This window comes from Mesoplodon densirostris, unplaced genomic scaffold, assembly GCF_025265405.1.
Source record: "Mesoplodon densirostris isolate mMesDen1 unplaced genomic scaffold, mMesDen1 primary haplotype scaffold_41, whole genome shotgun sequence".
Lineage (NCBI taxonomy): Eukaryota > Metazoa > Chordata > Mammalia > Artiodactyla > Ziphiidae > Mesoplodon > Mesoplodon densirostris.
This window is the reverse complement of record NW_026778197.1, coordinates 2,877,323-2,898,956: the sequence shown is the minus strand read 5'-3', so window position 1 is coordinate 2,898,956 and position 21,634 is coordinate 2,877,323.

The window sequence follows — 21,634 nt, the reverse complement described above, 5'->3', positions numbered from 1 at the left end:
CCATGAACCCTCTCATCACATTGCTCCATGTCCTTGTCATCACAAAGCTCCATGACACTTGTCATCACAATGCTCGATGCCATTCTCATCACAATGCTCCATGCCCTTGTCATTACAATCCTCCATGACCCATGTATCACAGTGTACCGTGCCCTTGTCATGACAAACCGCCATGCCCACTCTCATCACAGTAATCCATGAAACATTTCAGATCAATGCTCAATGCCCTTCTCATCACAATGCTCCGTTACCTCTGTCGTAACAATGCTCCATGACACTTGCCATCATAATATTCCACGGCCTTGTCATCACAAGGCTCCATGACCCTTGTCATCACAATGCTCCAAGATCCATGTAATCACAATGCTCCATGCCCTTGTCATCACAAAGCTCCATGACGCATGTCATCAGAATGTTCCATGGTCTTCTCCTCACAATGCTCCATGCCCTTGTCATCACAATGCTCGAAGACTCCAGTAATCACAATGTTCCATTCCCTTTTTCATCAGAATGCTCCATTAGATTTGTCATCACAAGTCTCCATGGTCATCTCATCACAATGCTCCAAGACCTTGTCATCAACATGCTCCATTCCCTTGTCATCACAATGCTCCATGACGCCTGTCATCACAATACTCCATGAACATTTTCAGCCCAATTCTCTATGACCTTCTCATCACAATGCTCCATGACCACTGTCATCACAACACTCCATGACACCTGACAACACAATGATCCGGGACTCTTGTCATCACAATGCTCCAAGACCCCTGTAATCACAATGCTCCATGACCCCTGTCATCACAATACTCCATGAACATTTTCAGCCCAATGCTCCATGACCCTTGTCATCACAATGATCCATGCCCATGTTATCCAAATGTTCCATGACCCATGTATTCACAATGCTCCATGACGCTTGTCATCACAGTGCTCCATGACACCTGTCATCACAATGCTCCACGCCTTTGTCAGCAAAATGCTACATGACCTTGTCATTACAATGCTCTACGCACTTGTCATCACAATACTCCATTTCCATTGTCATCACAATCCTCCATGAACTTTGGGATCACATTGCTTCATGCCCTTGTCATCACAATGCTCCATGCTCCTTGAAATCAAAATGATCCATGACCTCTGTCATCACAATGCTCCAAACCCTTGTGATCACAATGTTCCATAACACTTGTCCTCACAACGCTCCATGATGCCTGTCATCACAATAATCCATGCCCTTTTCATCACAATGCTCCATGAACTTTGTCATCACAATTCTCAATACACTTGTCATCACAATGCTCCCTGACACTTGTCGTCAGAATGCTTCTTTAACCCTGTCACGAAAAGGCTCCATGCCTTTTTCATCACAAAGCCCCATGCCCTTTTCATCCCAATGCTCCATGCCATTGTCATCAAAATACTCCACAAGCTTGTCATCAGAATGCTCCATGACCCTTGTCATCACAATTCTCCATGCACTTGTCAGCACAATGCTCCCTGACACTTGTCATCACAATGCTCCAAGCCATTGTCATCACAATGCTCCATTACCTTTGTGATCAGAATCCTCAATGGAAGTTTGCATCACAATGCTCCATGCCATTGTCATCACAATGGGCCATTACATATGTCATCACAATGCTCCCTGACACCTCTCTTTACAATACTGCATTACCTGGTCATCACAATGCTCCCTGCCGTTCTCATCACAATGCACCACACACTTGTCATCAAAATGCTTCATGACCTTTGTCATCACAAAGCTCCATGACCCTTGGCATCACAATGCTCCATGTCATTGTCATCACAATGCTCCATGAACCCTCTCATCACATTGCTCCATGCCCTTGTCATCACAAAGCTCCATGGCACTTGTCATCACAATGCTCGATGCCCTTCTCATCACAATGCTCCATGCCCTTGTCATTACAATCCTCCATGACCCATGTATCACAGTGTACCGTGCCCTTGTCATCACAATGCGCCATGCCCACTCTCATCACAATAATCCATGAAATATTTCAGACCAATGCTCAATGCACTTCTCATCACAATGCTCCATTACCTCTGTCATAACAAGCTCCATGACCCCGGCCATCACAATGTTCCACGGCCTTGTCATCACAAGGCTCCAGGACCCTTGTCAGCACAATGTTCCAAGACCCATGTAATCACATTGCTCCATGCCCTTGTCATCACAAAGCTCCATGACGCATGTCATCACAATGTTCCATGGCCTTCGCCTCACAATGCTCCATGCCCTTGTCATCACAATGCTTCAAGACCCCCGTAATCACAATGCTCCATGCCCCTTTTCATAAGAATGCTCCATTAGACTTGTCATCACAAGTCTCCATGGTCATCTCATCACAATGCTCCAAGACCTTGTGATCAACATGCTCCATTCCCTTGTCATCACAATGCTCCATGACCCCTGTCATCACAATGCTCCAAACCATTGTCACCACAATGCTCCATTACTTTTGTCATCAGAATCCTCCATGACACTTGGCATCACAATGCTCCATGCCATTGTCATCACAATGCTCCATGACCCCTGTCATCACAATGCTCCGTGACTACAGTCATCACAATGCTTCATAACGTTTGTCATCACAACAATCCATGCCCGCATCATCACAAGGCTCTGTGAACTTTGTAACCACAATGCTCCATGAACTTTTCATCACAATGCTCCGTGACCCTTGTCATCACAATGCTCCATGCCTTTGTCAGAACAATGCTCCATGACCCTTGCCATCAAATTGTGCCATGCACTTTTCACCACAATGATCCACAACCTTGTCATCGCTATGCTCCATAAACCTTGTAATCACAATGCTCCATGCACTTCTCATCCAAATACTCTCTCACATGAGATATCACAATGTTCCATCACTAGTCATCACAATCCTCCCTCACCCCTGTTATCACAATGTTCCATGACCCCTGTCATCACAATGCTACATCCCCTTATCAGCACAATGTTCCATGACCCCTGACATCACAATGTTCCATAACCCCTGTCATCAAAATGCTCCATGACCCTTTTCATCCCAAAGCTCCATGACCCCTGGCATCACAATGTTCTATAACCCCTGGCATCAAAATGTTCCATTACACTTTTCATCAAATTGCTGCATGACCCTGTCATCAAAATGCTCCCTGCCCTTCTCATCACAATGCACCACACACTTGTCATCAAAATGCTCCATGACCTTTGTCATCACAAAGCTCCATGACCCTTGGCATCACAATGCTCCATGTCATTGTCATCACAATGCTCCATGAACCCTCTCATCACATTGCTCCATGTCCTTGTCATCACAAAGCTCCATGACACTTGTCATCACAATGCTCGATGCCATTCTCATCACAATGCTCCATGCCCTTGTCATTACAATCCTCCATGACCCATGTATCACAGTGTACCGTGCCCTTGTCATGACAAACCGCCATGCCCACTCTCATCACAGTAATCCATGAAACATTTCAGATCAATGCTCAATGCCCTTCTCATCACAATGCACCGTTACCTCTGTCGTAACAATGCTCCATGACACCTGCCATCATAATATTCCACGGCCTTGTCATCACAAGGCTCCATGACCCTTGTCATCACAATGCTCCAAGATCCATGTAATCACAATGCTCCATGCCCTTGTCATCACAAAGCTCCATGACGCATGTTATCAGAATGTTCCATGGTCTTCTCCTCACAATGCTCCATGCCCTTGTCATCACAATGCTCGAAGTCTCCAGTAATCACAATGTTCCATTCCCGTTTTCATCAGAATGCTCCATTAGATTTGTCATCACAAGTCTCCATGGTCATCTCCTCACAATGCTCCAAGATCTTGTCATCACCATGCTCCATTCCCTTCTCATCACAATGCTCCATGACCAATATCATCACAATGCTCCATGACCTCTGTCATCAAAACACTCCATGACACCTGACAACACAATGATCCGGGACTCTTGTCATCACAATGCTCCAAGACCCCTGTAATCACAATGCTCCATGACCCCTGTCATCACAATACTCCATGAACATTTTCAGCCCAATGCTCCATGACCCTTGTCATCACAATGATCCATGCCCATGTTATCCAAATGTTCCATGACCCATGTATTCACAATGCACCATGACGCTTGTCATCACAGTGCTCCATGACACCTGTCATCACAATGCTCCATGCCTTTGTCAGTAAAATACTACATGACCTTGTCATTACAATGCTCTATGCACTTGTCATCACAATACTCCATTTCCATTGTCATCACAATCCTCCATGAACTTTGGGATCACATTGCTTCATGCCCTTGTCATCACAATGCTCCATGCTCCTTGAAATCAAAATGATCCATGACCTCTGTCATCACAATGCTCCAAACACTTGTGATCACAATGTTCCATAACACTTGTCCTCACAACGCTCCATGATGCCTGTCATCACAATAATCCATGCCCTTTTCATCACAAAGCTCCATGACCTTTGTCATCACAATTCTCAATACACTTGTCATCACAATGCTCCCTGACACTTGTCGTCAGAATGCTCCTTGAACCCTGTCACGAAAAGGCTCCATGCCTTTTTCATCACAAAGCCCCATGCCCTTTTCATCCCAATGCTCCATGCCATTGTCATCAAAATACTCCACAAGCTTGTCATCAGAATGCTCCATGACCCTTGTCATCACAATTCTCCATGCACTTGTCAGCACAATGCTCCCTGACACTTGTCATCACAATGCTCCAAGCCATTGTCATCACAATGCTCCATTACCTTTGTGATCAGAATCCTCAATGGAAGTTTGCATCACAATGCTCCATGCCATTGTCTTCAAAATGGGCCATTACATATGTCATCACAATGCTCCCTGACAACTCTCTTTACAATACTGCATTACCTGGTCATCACAATGCTCCCTGCCGTTCTCATCACAATGCACCACACCCTTGTCATCAAAATGCTCCATGACCTTTGTCATCACAAAGCTCCATGACCCTTGGCATCACAGTGCTCCATGTCATTGTCATCACAATGCTCCATGAACCCTCTCATCGCATTGCTCCATGCCCTTGTCATCACAAAGCTCCATGGCACTTGTCATCACAATGCTCGATGCCCTTCTCATCACAATGCTCCATGCACTTGTCATTACAATCCTCCATGACCCATGTATCACAGTGTACCGTGCCCTTGTCATCACAATGCGCCATGCCAACTCTCATCACAATAATCCATGAAATATTTCAGACCAATGCTCAATGCACTTCTCATCACAATGCTCCATTACCTCTGTCATAACAAGCTCCATGACCCCTGCCATCACAATGTTCCACGGCCTTGTCATCACAAGGCTCCAGGACACTTGTTAGCACAATGCTCCAAAACCCATGTAATCACAATGCTCCATGCCCTTGTCATCACAAAGCTCCATGACGCATGTCATCACAATGTTCCATGGCCTTCGCCTCACAATGCTCCATGCCCTTGTCATCACAATGCTTCAAGACCCCCGTAATCACAATGCTCCATGCCCCTTTTCATAAGAATGCTCCATTAGACTTGTCATCACAAGTCTCCATGGTCATCTCCTCACAATGCTCCAAGACCTTGTCATCACCATGCTCCATTCCCTTGTCATCACAATGCTCCAAGACCCCTGTCATAACAATTCTCCATGAACATTTTCAGCCCAATTCTCTATGACCTTCTCATCACAATGCTCCATGACCAATATCATCACAATGCTCCATGACCACTGTCATCACAACACTCCATGACACCTGACAACACAATGATCCGGGACTCTTGTCATCACAATGCTCCAAGACCCCTGTAATCACAATGCTCCATGACCCCTGTCATCACAATACTCCATGAACATTTTCAGCCCAATGCTCCATGACACTTGTCATCACAATGATCCATGCCCATGTTATCCCAATGTTCCATGACCCATGTATTCACAATGCTCCATGACGCTTGTCATCACAGTGCTCCATGACACCTGTCATCACAATGCTCCACGCCTTTGTCAGCAAAATGCTACATGACCTTGTCATTACAATGCTCTATGCACTTGTCATCACAATACTCCATTTCCATTGTCATCACAATCCTCCATGAACTTTGGGATCACATTGCTTCATGCCCTTGTCATCACAATGCTCCATGCTCCTTGAAATCAAAATGATCCATGACCTCTGTCATCACAATGCTCCAAACACTTGTGATCACAATGTTCCATAACACTTGTCCTCACAACGCTCCATGATGCCTGTCATCACAATAATCCATGCCCTTTTCATCACAATGCTCCATGACCTTTGTCATCAAAATTCTCAATACACTTGTCATCACAATGCTCCCTGACACTTGTCGTCAGAATGCACCTTGAACCCTGTCACGAAAAGGCTCCATGCCTTTTTCATCACAAAGCCCCATTCCCTTTTCGTCACAATGCTCCATGCCATTGTCATCAAAATACTCCACAAGCTTGTCATCAGAAAGCTCCATGACCCTTGTCATCACAATGCTCCATGCACTTGTCAGCACAATGCTCCCTGACACTTGTCATCACAATGCTCCAAGCCATTGTCATTCACAATGCTCCATTACCTTTGTCATCAGAATCCTCCATGACACTTGGCATCACAATGCTCCATGCCATTGTCATCACAATGGGCCATTACATATGTCATCACAATGCTCCCTGACACCTATCTTCACAATACTGCATGACCTGGTCATCACAATGCTCCATGCCCTTGTCATCATAATGCGCCTTTCCAAATGTCATGACAATAATCCATGAAACTTATTAGACCAATGTTCCGTGCCCTTGTCATCACAATGCTCTATTCCCTTGTTATCACAATGATCCCAGACCCCTGTAATCAGAATGCTCCCTGCCCCTTTACATCAGTATGTTCCATGAGACTTGTCATCACAAGGCTCCATGGTTTTCTCATCACAATGCTCCAGGACCTTGTCATCACAATGCTTCACGACATTGTCATGAAAATTCCCAATGGCCCTTGTCATCATAATGCTCCAAACCCTAGTCATCACAATGCTCAATTATATTTGTCATCACAATCCTTCATTATATTTGGCATCACAATGCTCTATGCCATTGTCATCGCAATGGACCATTACATATGTCATCACAATGCTCCCTGACACCTGTCTTCACAATATTCCATGCCCTTGTCATCACAAAGATCAATGCCCTTGTAATCACAATGCTCCATGCCTTTGTTTTCACAATGTTCCAAGAACCCTGTAATCAGAATGCTCCATGCCCCTTTTCATCAGTATGCTCCATGAGATTTGTCATCACAAGGCTCCATGGTTTTCTCATCACAATGCTCCAGGACCTTGTCATCACAATGCTTCAAGACATTGTCCTGAAAATTCTCAATTGCCCTTGTCATCATAATGCTCCAAGCCCTCGTCATCACAATGCTCCATTATATTTGTCATCACAATCCTCCATTACATTTGGCATCACAATGCTCCATGCCATATTTATCGCAATGGACTATGACATATGTCATCAAAATGCTCCCTGACACCTGTCTTCAAAATACTCCATGCCCTTGACATCACAATGCTCCATGCCCTTGTCATCACAATGCACCATGTCCACTATCATCACAATAATCTATGAAACTTGTCAGACCAATTCTCCATGCCCCTGTCATCACAATGCTCCATGCCCTTGTCATCACAATGCTCCATGACACCTTTCATCACAATGCTCCGTGACTCCAATGCTCCATGACACCTTTCATCACAATGCTCCGTGACTCCAATCATCACAATGCTTCATGACCTTTGTCATCACAATTGTCCATGCCCTCGTCATCAACAGACTCTGTGACCTTTTTAACCACAATGCTCAATGAACTTTTCATCACAATTCTCTGTGAAACTTGTCATCACAATGCTCCATGTCTTTGTCAAAACAATGCTCCATGACCATTGTCATCACAATGTGCCACGCACATTTCATCACAACGTTCCAAACTTTGTCATTGCAATGCTCCATAAACCTTGTAATCACAATGGTCCATGCACTTCTCATCAAAATGCTCTCTCACCAGAGATATCACAATGTTCCATCACTAGTCATCACAATACACCCTCATCCTTGTAATCACAATGTTCCATGACACTCTCATCACAATGCTACATCCCCTTATCATCACAATGTTCCATGACCCCTGCCATCACAATGTTCCATAAGCCCTGTCATCAAAATGCTCCATGACACTTTCCATCCCAAAGCTCCAAGACCCCTGCCATCACAATGTTCTATAACCCCTGCCATCAAAATGTTCCATTACACTTTTTATCAAATTGCTGCATGACCCGGTCATCAAAATGCTCCCTGCCCTTCTCATCAAAATGCACCATGCACTTGTCATTAAAATGCTCCATTACTTTTGTCATCACAATGTTCCAAGACCCTTTGCATCACAATTCTCCATGTCATTGTCATCACAATGCTCCATGAACCCTCTCATCACATTGCACCTTTCCCTTGTCATCACAAAGCTCCATGACACTTGTCATCACAATGCTCGATGCCCTTCTCATCACAATGCTCCATGCCCTTGTCATTACAGTCCTGCATGACCCATGTATCACAGTGTTCCGTGCCCTTGTCATCACAATGCTCCATGCCCACTCTCATCACAATAATCCATGAAACATTTCAGACATAAGTTCCATACCCTTCTCATCACAATGCTCCATTACCCCTGTCATAACAATGCACCATGACCCCTGCCATCACAATGTTCCACGGCCTAGTCATCACAAGGTTCCATGATACTTCTCATCACAATGCTCAAGACCCCGGAAATCACAATGCTCCATGCCCTTCTCATCACAAAGCTCCATGACGCATGTCATCAGAATGTTCCATGGGCTTCTCATCAAAATGCTCCATGCCCTTGTCATCACAATGCTTCAAGACCCTTGTAATCACAATGTTCCATGCCCCTTTTCATCTCAATGCTCCATGAACCCTGACATCACAATGCACCATGCCCATCATCATAATTCTTCAGGCTATTGTTAGCACAATGAAATCAAATTTATCCATGACCTCTCTCATCACAATGCTCCATGACCCCTGTCATCACAATACTCCATGAACGTTTTCAGCCCCATGCTCCATGACACTTGTTATCACAATGATCCATGCCGTTGTCATCACAATGCTCCATGACCCCTGTATTCACAATGCTCCGTGACGCTTGTCATCACAGTGCTCCATGTCACCTGTCATTACAATGCTCCATGCTTTTGTCAGCAAAATACTACATGACCTTGTCATTACAATGCTCTATGCGCTTGTCATCACAGTACTCCATTACCATTGTCATCAAAATCCTCCATGAACATTGGGATCTCTTTGCTTCATTCCCTTTGTCATCACAATCCTTCATGCTCCTTGAAATCAAAATGATTCATGACCTCTGTCATCACAGTGCTCCAAAACCTTGTGATCACAACGTTCCATAACACTTGTCATCACAACGCTCCATGATGCCTTTTTCATCACTATTCTTTATGCCGTTTTCATCACAATGCTCCATGCCACTGTCATCAAAATACTCCACAAGCTTTTCATCAGAATGCTCCATGACGCTTGTCATCACAATTCTCCATGCACTTGTCAGCACAATGCTCCCTGACTCTTGTCATCACAATGCTCCATGTGCTTGTCAGGACAATGCTCCATGACACATGTCATCACAATGCACCATACGCTTGCCATCACAGTGCTCCACAATCTCGTCATCATAATTCTCCATAAAACTTCTCATCACAGTGCTCCATGCACTTCTCATCAAAATGATCTCTCACCCCTGATATTACAAAGTTACATCACTATTCGTCACTATACACCCTCACCCCTGTCATCACAATGTTCCATGACTCCAGTCATCACAATGCTACATGCACTTATCATCACAATGTTCGATGACCTCTGACATCACATTATTCCAATACCCCTGTCATCAAAATGCTCCATGACCCTTTTCATCAAAATGCTCTATGACTCCTGACATCACAATGTTCCATAACACATGTCATCAAAATGTTCCATGACACTTTTCATCAAATTGCTCAATGACCCTGTCATCACACTGCTCCCGGCCCTTCTCATCACAATGCACAACGCCCTTGTCATCAAAATGCTCCATGATCTTTGTCATCACAAAGATCCATTACCCTTGGCATCACAATGCTCCATGTCATTTTCATCACAGTGCTCCATGAACGCTCTCATCACATTGCTCCATGCCCTTGTCATCACAAAGCTCCATAACACATGTCATCAGAATGCTCCATGGCTTCTCATCATAATGCTCTATGCCCTTGCCATCACAATGCTCCATTACCCCTGTCATAACAATGCTCCATGACCCCTGCCATCACGATGTACCATGGCCTTGTTATCACAAGGCTCCATGACCCTTCTCATCACAATGCTCCAAGACCCCTGTAATCACAATGCTCCATGCCCCTTTTCATCTCAATGATCCATGAACCCTGTCATCACAATGCACCATGCCCATCATCATAATGCTTCATGCTATTGTCATCACTATGAAATCAAAATGCTCCATGAACTCTGTCATAAGAATGCTCCAAACCCTTGTGATCACAATATTCCATAACACTTGTCATTACAATGCCCCATGATACTCGTCATCACAATTATCCGTGGTCTTCTCATCACAAGGCTCCATGAACTTTGTCATCACAATGCTCAATACACTCATCATCAAAATGCTCCCTGACACTTGTTATCTGTATGCTCCTTGAATCCTGTCATGAGAAGGCTCCATGGATTTTTCATCACAATGATCCATGCCCTTTTCATCACAGTACTCCAAGACCCCTGTAATCACAATGTTCCATGCCCTTTTCATCACAAAGCTAAATGACGCATGTCATTAGAATGCTCCTTGGCCTTCTCCTCACATATCTCCATTCCCTTGTCAGCACAGTCTTCCAAGACCCCTATAATCTCAGTGGTACATGCCCCTTTTCATCAGTATGCTCCATGAGATTTGTCATCACAAGGCACCATGGTTTTCTTATCACAATGCTCAAGAACATTGTCATTACAATGCTTCGCGACCTTGTCATGAAAATTCTCAATGGCCCTTGTCATCATAATGCTCCAGTCCCTAGTCATCACAATGCTCCATTATATTTGTCATCAAAATCCTCCATTACATTTGTCATCACAATGCTCCATGCCATTGTCATCGAAATGGACCGTGACATATGTCATCAAAATGCTCCCTGACACCTTTCTTCAAAATACTCCATGTACTATTTATCACAATGCTCCATGCCCCTGTCATCACAATGCTCCATGCCCTTGTCATCACAATGCTCCATGACCCCTGTCATCACAATGCTCCGTGACTCCAGTCATCACAATGCTTCATAGTATTTGTCATCACAATGGTCCATGCCCGCGTCCTCACAAGGCTCTGTGTGCTTTTTTTTTTTTTACACTAAAAATGAATATTTATTCAGAAGGAAAAAACAAATCATAAGAACATGCACATTTCTAAAACTTTTCAAATAACACAAACATCACAAATCTTCATACTCACAAAACATCTCTACTGTATTTGTATGAGTTACCTGTCCAAAACATCTGTGTAATACCTTTTTTCCTTACATTTTTTGGCAACATTCCCTTTGATTACCCTCACATTTCAGCAATTTTGTGATGTCATTTTTTTCATTGTAATATACATCAGTTTTTAATCATGATTTAGCAAAAAATGAGATTCATTCTTCTTATTTTAGAAAGTTTCTTGAGCTTACATCTTATGTTAAAATTTTAAGATAAGTTTTAACTTGAGGAAACTTCTATTAAGTTTTCTTTATACATGAGCTGTCAGGTGTGGAAGAATTTTCCACGAACCAATTTCTGAGTCTGTGTATTACAAGCCTTGTTTCTTCTTCCTGCATATTTTTGGTGCCAATAACAGCATGGAAACACTCAAGTCACAATATGACGTTATGACTGCACCCCTGCATAATGGTGCCAGATGAGTCTATGCACTGGGCAGCAGGAGGATTGCTGGCAGCCATTTCTACACCTGCATGGCCAGCAGTACATTAACTATGCATGGAAGCAAGTAAGAACATAAATATATTCCATGGAACCCAAATGAAAGTATCAACAACTTCTCCATGGCTGGATCCTAAAGGTGTGTCCATGGTCACATAAAAGCCACTTACCTGGAAGGTAAGTGTGATAGTAGGAAGTTAGAATGGAAGGGAGCAGCCATGCTGATTTTGGTTAAAATATCATTTGCAAAATTTATGAAAACCAGTGCCCAAGTTATCACATTGCTAGAGCTGATTCCAGGCTCCTAGCATTGAGGATCCTGAAGCTGACATTGGTGTCTAAGTAAATATGCCTCTGCTCTTAGTTTTTTTTTTTTTTTTTTTTTTTTTAATTTGTATTTTTTTTTTTTTTACAAATTTAATCAGTTATACATATACATATGTTCCCATATCCCCTCCCTTTTGCGTCTCCCTCCCACCCTCCCTATCCCACCCCTCCAGGCGGTCACAAAGAACCGAGCTGATCTCCCTGTGCTATGTGGCTGCTTCCCACTAGCTATCTACCTTACATTTGGTAGTGTATATATGTCCATGCCGCTCTTTCACTTTGTCACAGCTTACCCTTTCCCCTCCCCATATCCTCAAGTCCATGCTCTAGTAGGTCTGTGTCTTTATTCCTGTCTTACCCCTATGTTCTTGATGACATTTTTTTCTTAAATTCCATATATATGTGTCAGCATACAGTATTTGTCTTTCTCTTTCTGACTTACTTCACTCTGTATGACAGACTCTAGGTCCATCCACCTCATTACAAATAGCTCAATTTCATTTCTTTTTATGGCTGAGTAATATTCCATTGTATATATGTGCCACATCTTCTTTATCCATTCATCCGATGATGGACACTTAGGTTGTTTCCATCTCCGGGCTATTGTAAATAGGGCTGCTATGAACATTTTGGTACATGTCTCTTTTTGAATTATGGTTTTCTCAGGGTATATGCCCAGTAGTGGGATTGCTGGGTCATATGGTAGTTCTATTTGTAGTTTTTTAAGGGACCTCCATACTGTTCTCCATAGTGGCTGTACCAATTCACATTCCCACCAGCAGTGCAAGAGTGTTCCCTTTTTTCCACACCCTCTCCAGCATTTATTGTTTCTAGATTTTTTGATGATGGCCATTCTGACTGGTGTGAGATGATATCTCATTGTAGTTTTGATTTGCATTTCTCTAATGAGTAAAGATGTTGAGCATCCTTTCATGTGTTTGTTGGCTGTCTGTATATCTTCTGTGGAAAAATGTCTATTTAGGTCTTCTGCCCATTTTTGGATTGGGTTGTTTGTTTTTTTGCTATTGAGCTGCATGAGCTGCTTATAAATTTTGGAGATTAATCCTTTGTCAGTTGCTTCATTTGCAAATATTTTCTCCCATTCTGAGGGTTGTCTTTTGGTCTTGTTTATGGTTTCCTTTGCTGTGCAAAAGCTTTGAAGTTTCATTAGGTCCCATGTGTTTATTTTTGTCTTTATTTCCATTTCTCTAGGAGGTGGGTCAAAAAGGATCTTGCTGTGATTTATGTCATAGAGTGTTCTGCCTATGTTTTCCTCTAGGAGTTTGATAGTGTCTGGCCTTACATTTAGGTCTTTAATCCATTTTGAGCTTATTTTTGTGTATGGTGTTAGGGAGTGATCTAATCTCATACATTTACATGTCCCTGTCCAGTTTTCCCAGCACCACTTATTGAAGAGACTGTCCTTTCTCCACTGTACATTCCTGCCTCCTTTATCAAAGATAAGGTGACCATATGTCCGTGGGTTTATCTCTGGGCTTTCTATCCTGTTCCATTGATCTATCTTTCTGTTTTTGTGCCAGTACCATACTGTCTTGATTACTGTAGCTTTGTAGTATAGTCTGAAGTCAGGGAGCCTGATTCCTCCAGCTCCATTTTTCGTTCTCAAGATTGCTTTGGCTATTCGGGGTCTTTTGTGTTTCCATACAAATTGTGAAATTTTTTGTTCTAGTTCTGTGAAAAATGCCATTGGTAGTTTGATAGGGATTGCATTGAATTTGTAGATTGCTTTGGGTAGTAGAGTCATTTTCACAATGTTGATTCTTCCAATCCAAGAACATGGTACATCTCTCCATCTATTTGTATCATCTTTAATTTCTTTCATCAGTGTCTTATAATTTTCTGCATACAGGTCTTTTGTCTCCTTAGGTAGGTTTATTCCTAGATATTTTATTCTTTTTGTTGCAATGGTAAATGGGAGTGTTTCCTTGATTTCACTTTCAGATTTTTCATCATTAGTATATAGGAATGCCAGAGATTTCTGTGCATTAATTTTGTATCCTGCAACTTTACCAAATTCATTGATTAGCTCTAGTAGTTTTCTGGTAGCATCTTTAGGATTCTCTATGTATAGTATCATGTCATCTGCAAACAGTGACAGCTTTACTTCTTCTTTTCCCATTTGGATTCCTTTTATTTCCTTTTCTTCTCTGATTGCTGTGGCTAAAACTTCCAAAACTATGTTGAATAAGAGTGGTGAGAGTGGGCAACCTTGTCTTGTTCCTGATCTTAGTGGAAATGGTTTCAGTTTTTCACCATTGAGGATGATGCTGGCTGTGGGTTTGTCATATATGGCCTTTATTATGTTGAGGAAAGTTCCCTCTATGCCTACTTTCTGCAGGGTTTTTATCATAAATGGGTGTTGAATTTTGTCAAAAGCTTTCTCTGCATCTATTGAGATGATCATATGGTTTTTCTCCTTCAACTTGTTAATATGGTGTATCACATTGATTGATTTGCGTATATTGAAGAATCCTTACATTCCTGGAATAAACCCCACTTGATCATGGTGTATGATCCTTTTAATGTGCTGTTGGATTCTGTTTGCTAGTATTTTGTTGAGGATTTTTGCATCTATGTTCATCAGTGATATTGGCCTGTAGTTTTCTTTCTTTGTGACATCCTTGTCTGGATTTGGTATCAAGGTGATGGTGGCCTCGTAGAATGAGTTTGGGAGTGTTCCTCCCTCTGCTATATTTTGGAAGAGTTTCAGAAGGATAGGTGTTAGCTCTTCTCTAAATGCTTGATAGAATTCGCCTGTGAAGCCATCTGGTCCTGGGCTTTTGTTTGTTGGAAGATTTTTAATCACAGTTTCAATTTCAGTGCTTGTGATTGGTCTGTTCATATTTTCTATTTCTTCCTGATTCAGTCTTGGCAGGTTGTGCATTTCTAAGAATTTGTCCATTTCTTCCAGGTTGTCCATTTTATTGGCATAGAGTTGCTTATAGTAATCTCTCATGATCTTTTGTATTTCTGCAGTGTCAGTTGTTACTTCTCCTTTTTCATTTCTAATTCTATTGATTTGAGTCTTCTCCCTTTTTTTCTTGATGAGTCTGGCTAATGGTTTATCAATTTTGTTTATCTTCTCAAAGAACCAGCTTTTAGTTTTATTGATCTTTGCTATCGTTTCCTTCATTTCTTTTTCATTTATTTCTGATCTGATTTTTATGATTTCTTTCCTTCTGCTAACTTTGGGATGTTTTTGTTCTTCTTTCTCTAATTGCTTTAGGTGCAAGGTTAGGTTGTTTATTCGAGATATTTCTTGTTTCTTAAGGTGGGATTGTATTGCCATAAACTTCCCTCTTAGAACTGCTTTTGCTGCATCCCATAGGTTTTGGGTCGTCGTGTCTCCATTGTCATTTGTTTCTAGGTATTTTTTAATTTCCTCTTTGATTTCTTCAGTGATCACTTCGTTATTGAGTAGTGTATTGTTTAGCCTCCATGTGTTTGTATGTTTTACAGCTCTTTTCCTGTAATTGATATATAGTCTCATAGCATTGTGGTCGGAAAAGATACTTGATACAATTTCAATTTTCTTAAATTTACCAAGGCTTGATTTGTGACCCAAGATATGATCTATCCTGGAGAATGTTCCATGAGCACTTGAGAAAAATGTGTATTCTGTTGTTTTTGGATGGAATGTCCTATAAATATCAATTAAGTCCATCTTGTTTAATGTATCATTTAAAGCTTGTGTTTCCTTATTTATTTTCATTTTGGATGACCTGTCCATTGGTGAAAGTGGGGTGTTAAAGTCCCCTACTATGATTGTGTTACTGTCGATTTCTCCTTTTATGGCTGTTAATATTTCCCTTATGTATTGAGGTGCTCCTATGTTTGGTGCATAAATATTTACAATTGTTATATCTTCTTCTTGGATTGATCCCTTGATCATTATGTAGTGTCCTTCTTTGTCTCTTCTAGTAGTCTTTATTTTAAAGTCTATTTTGTCTGATATGAGAATTGCTACTCCAGCTTTCTTTTGGTTTCCATTTGCATGGAATATCTTTTTCCATCCCCTTACTTTCAGTCTGTATGTATCTCTAGGTCTGAAGTGGGTCTCTTGTAGACAGCATATATATGGGTCTTGTTTTTGTATCCATTCAGCCAGTCTGTGTCTTTTGGTGGGAGCATTTAGTCCATTTACATTTAAGGTAATTATTGATATGTATGTTCCTATTCCCATTTTCTTAATTGTTTTGGGTTCGTTATTGTAGTTCTTTTCCTTCTGTTGTGTTTCTTGCCTAGAGAAGTTCCTTTAGCATTTGTTGTAAAGCTGGTTTGGTGGTGCTGAACTCTCTCAGCTTTTGCTTGTCTGTAAAGGTTTTAATTTCTCCATCAAATCTGAATTAGATCCTTGCTGGGTAGAGTAATCTTGGTTGCAGGTTTTTCTCCTTCATCACTTTAAGTATGTCCTGCCACTCCCTTCTGGCTTGTAGAGTTTCTGCTGAGAGATCAGCTGTTATCCTGATGGGGATTCCCTTGTGTGTTATTTGTTGTTTTTGCCTTGCTGCTTTTAATATGATTTCTTTGTGTTTAATTTTTGACAGTTTGATTAATATGTGTCTTGGTGTATTTCTCCTTGGATTTATTCTGTATGGGACTCTCTGTGCCTCCTGGACTTGATTAACTATTTCCTTTCCCATATTAGGGAAGTTTTCAACTATAATCTCTTCAAATATTTTCTCAGTCCCTTTCTTTTTCTCTTCTTCTTCTGGAACCCCTATAATTCGAATGTTGGTGCGTTTAATGTTGTCCCAGAGGTCTCTGAGACTGTCCTCTGTTCTTTTCATTCTTTTTTCTTTATATTGCTGTGCAGCAGTTATTTCCACTATTTTATCTTCCACCTCACTTATCCGTTCTTCTGCCTCAGTTATTCTGCTATTGATCCCATCTAGAGTATTTTTTATTTCATTTATTGTGTTTTTAATCGATGCTTGATTCGTCTTTAGTTCTTCTAGGTCCTTGTTAACTGTTTCTTGCATTTTGTCTATTCTATTTCCAAGATTTTGGATCATCTTTACCATCATTATTCTGAATTCTTTTTCAGATAGACTGCCTATTACCTCTTCATTTGTTAGGTCTGGTGGGTTTTTATCTTGCTCCTTCTCCTGCTTTGTGTTTTTCTGTCTTCTCATTTTGCTTATGTTACTGTGTTTGGGGTCTCCTCTTTGCAGGCTGCAGGTTCGTAGTTCCCGTTGTTTTTGGTGTCTGTCCCCAGTGGCTAAGGTTGGTTTAGTGGGTTGTGTAGGCTTCTTGGTGGAGGGGACTACTGCCTGTGTTCTGGTGGATGAGGCTGGATCTTGTCTTTCTGGTGGGCAGGTCCACACCTGGTGGTGTGTTTTGGGGTGTTTGCGGACTTTTTATGAATTGAGGCAGCCTCTCTGCTAATGGGTGGCGTTGTGTTCCTGTCTTGCTAGTTGTTTGGCATAGGGTGTCCAGCACTGTAGCTTGCTGGTCGTTGAGTGAAGCTGGGTGCTGGTGTTGAGATGGAGATCTCTGGAAGATTTTCGCCGTTTGATATTATGTGGAGCTGGGAGGTCTCTTGTGGACCAGTGTCCTGAAGTTCTCTCTCCCACCTCAGAGGCACAGCACTGAATCCTGGTTACTCAATTTGGGATGATTTGTTGTCTATTCATGTATTCCACAGATGCAGGGTACATGGAGTTGATTGTGGAGCTTTAATCCGCTGCTTCTGAGGCTGCTGGGAGAGGTTTCCCTTTCTCTTCTTTGTTCTCACAGCTCCTGGGTCTCAGCTTTGGATTTGGCCCCGCCTCTGCGTGTAGGTCGCCGGAGGGCGTCTGTTCTTCGCTCAGACAGGACAGGGTTAAAGGAGCAGCCTCTTCGGGGACTCTGGCTCACTCAGGCCGGGCGGGAGGGAGGGGCACGGAGTGCGGGGCGAGCCTGCAGCGGCAGAGGTCGGCGTGACGGTGTGTGCTTTTTAACCACAATGCTCCATGAACTTTTCATCACAATTCTCCGTGACCCTTATCATCACAATGCTCCATGCCTTTGTCAGAAAAATGCTCCATGACCCTTGTCATTACAATGTGCCACTTGCTTTTCATCCCATCGGTCCTCAAATTTGTCATCGCAATGCTCCATAAACCTTGTAATCACAATGCTCCTTGGCTTTCTCATCACAATGCTCCATTACCCCTGTCATAACAATGCTCCATGACCCCTGCCATCACAATGTTCCACGGCCGTGTCATCACAAGGCTCCATGACACTTGACATCACAATGTTCCAAGACCCCTGTAATCACAATGCTCCATGCCCCTTTTCATCAGTATGCTTCATGAGATTTGTCATCACAAGCCTCCATTCTTTCTCATCACAGTGCTCTAGGACCTTGTAATCACAATGTTTCATGACTTGTCATGAAAATACTCAATGGCCCGTGTCATCATAATGCTCCAATCCCTAGTCATCACAATGCTCCTTTAAATTTGTCATCACAATCCTCCATTACATTTGGCATCACAATGCTCCCTGCCATTGTCATCGCAATGGAACATGACATATGTCATCACAATGCTCCCTGACACCTGTCTTCACAATACTCCATGACCTTCTCATCACCATGATCCATGCCCTTGTCATCACAATGCACCATGTCCACTCTCATCACAATAATCTATGAAGCTTGTCAGACAAATGCACGATGCCCCTGACAACACAATGCTCCATGGCCTTGTCATCACAATCCTCCATGACACCTGTCATCACAATGCTCCGTGACTCCAGGCATAACAATGCTTCATAACATTTGTCAATACAATGGTCCATGCCCACGTCATCACAAGGCTCTGTGACCTTTGTAATGACAATGCTCCTTGAACTTTCCATCACAATGTTCCGTGACCCTTGTCATCACACTGCTCCATGCCTTTGTCAGAAAAATGCTCCATGACCCTTGTCATCACAGTGTGCCACACAATTTTCATAACAACGGTCGACATATTTGTCATGGCAATGCTCCATAAATATTGTAATCACAATGCTCCATGCTCTTTTCATCACAATGCTCCATAACCCCTGGCATATCAATGCTCCATGACCCCTGCCATCACAATGTCCCACGGCCTTGTCATCACAATGCTCCCTGACCCTTGTCATCACAATGCTTGAAGACCCCTGTAATCACAATGCTCCATGCCCTTGTCATCACAAAGTTCCATGACACATGTCATCAGAATGTTCCATGAACTTCTCATTAAAATGTCCCATGCCCTTGTCATAACAATGCACCCAGACCACTGTAATCACAATGCTCCATGCAACTTTGCATCTCAATGCTCCATGAACCCTGTCATCACAATGCATCATGCCCATCATCATAATTCTTCCGGCTATTGTCAGCACAATGAAATCAAAGTTCTCTATGTCCTCACAATGCTCCATGACCCCTGTCATTACAATACTCCAGGAACATTTTCAGCCCAATGCTCCATGCCCTTGTCATCACAATGCTCCATGACCCCTGTCATCACAGTACTCCATGATCATTTTCAGCCTAATGCACCATGACCTTCTCATCACAATGCTCCATGACCAATATCATCACAATGCTCCAGGACCACTGTCATCACAACACTCCATTACCCCTGACAACACAGTATTCGGGGACTCTTGTCATCACAATGCTCCATGACACCTGTCATCACAATACTCCATGAACATTTTCAGCCCAATGTTCCATGACACTTGTCATCACAATGATCCATGCCCTTGTCATCCCAATGCTCCATGACCCCTGTATTCACAATGCTATGTGACGCATGTCATCACAGTGGTCCATGACACCTGTCATCACAATGTTCCATGCCTTTGTCAGCAAAATGCTACATGACATTGTCATTACAATGTTCTATGTGCTTGTCATCACAATACTCCATTACCATTGTCTTCAAAATCCTCCATGAACCTTGGGATAACATTGTTTCATGCCGTTGTCATCACAGTGCTCCATGATCCTTGAAATCAAAATGATTCATGACCGGTTTCATCACAATGCTCCAAACACTTGTGATCACAATGTTCCATAACACTTGTCATCACAACGCTCCATGATGCCTGTCATCAAAATACTCCTTGCCCTTTTCATCACAATGCTCCATGACCTTTGTCATAACAATTCTCAATACACTTGTCATCACAATGCTCCCTGACACTTGTCGTCAGAATGCTCCATGAACCCTGTCACAAAAAGGCTCCATGCCTTTTTCATCACAATGCCACATGCAGTTTTCATCACAATGCTCCATGCCATTGTCATCCAAATACTCCACAAGCTTGTCATCAGAATGCTCCATGACCCTTGTCATCACAATTCTCCATGCACTTACCAGCACTATGCTCCCTGACCCTTTTCATCACAATGCTCCAAGCCATTGTCATCACAATGTTCCATTACATTTGTCATCAGAATCCTCCATGACACTTGCATCACAATGCTCCATGCCATTGTAATCACAATGGGCCATTACATATGTCCTCACAATGCTCCCTGACACCTGTCTTCCAATACTGTATGACCTGGTCTTCACAATGCTCCATCCCCTTGTCATCACAATGCGCCATTCCAACTGTCATTGCAATAATCTATGAAATATATTAGACCAATGATCCATGCCCTTGTCATCACAATGCTCCATGCCCTTGTTATCACAATGCTCCATGACCCCTGTCATCACAATGCTCCGTGACTCCAGTCATCACAGTGCTTCATGACCTTTGTCATCACAATGGTCCATGCCCTCGTCATCAACAGTCTCTGTGACCTTTTTAACCATAATGCTCCATGAACTTTTCATCACAATGCTCTTTGACCCTTGTCATCACAATACTCTATGCCTTTCTCAGCACAATGCTCCAAGACCGTTGTCATTACAACGCTCCATGTGCTTGTCAGCACAATGCTCCATGACACATATCATCACAATTTGCCATGCGCTTGTCATCAAGTGCTCCACAATCTTGTCATCACAATGCTCCATAAACCTTGTCATCACAATGCTCCATGCACTTCTCAACAAAATGCTCTCTCTCAACTGATATCACAATGTTTCATCACTATTCATCACAATACTCCCTCAGCCCTGTCATCACAATGTTCTATGACTCCTGTCATCACAATGCTACATGC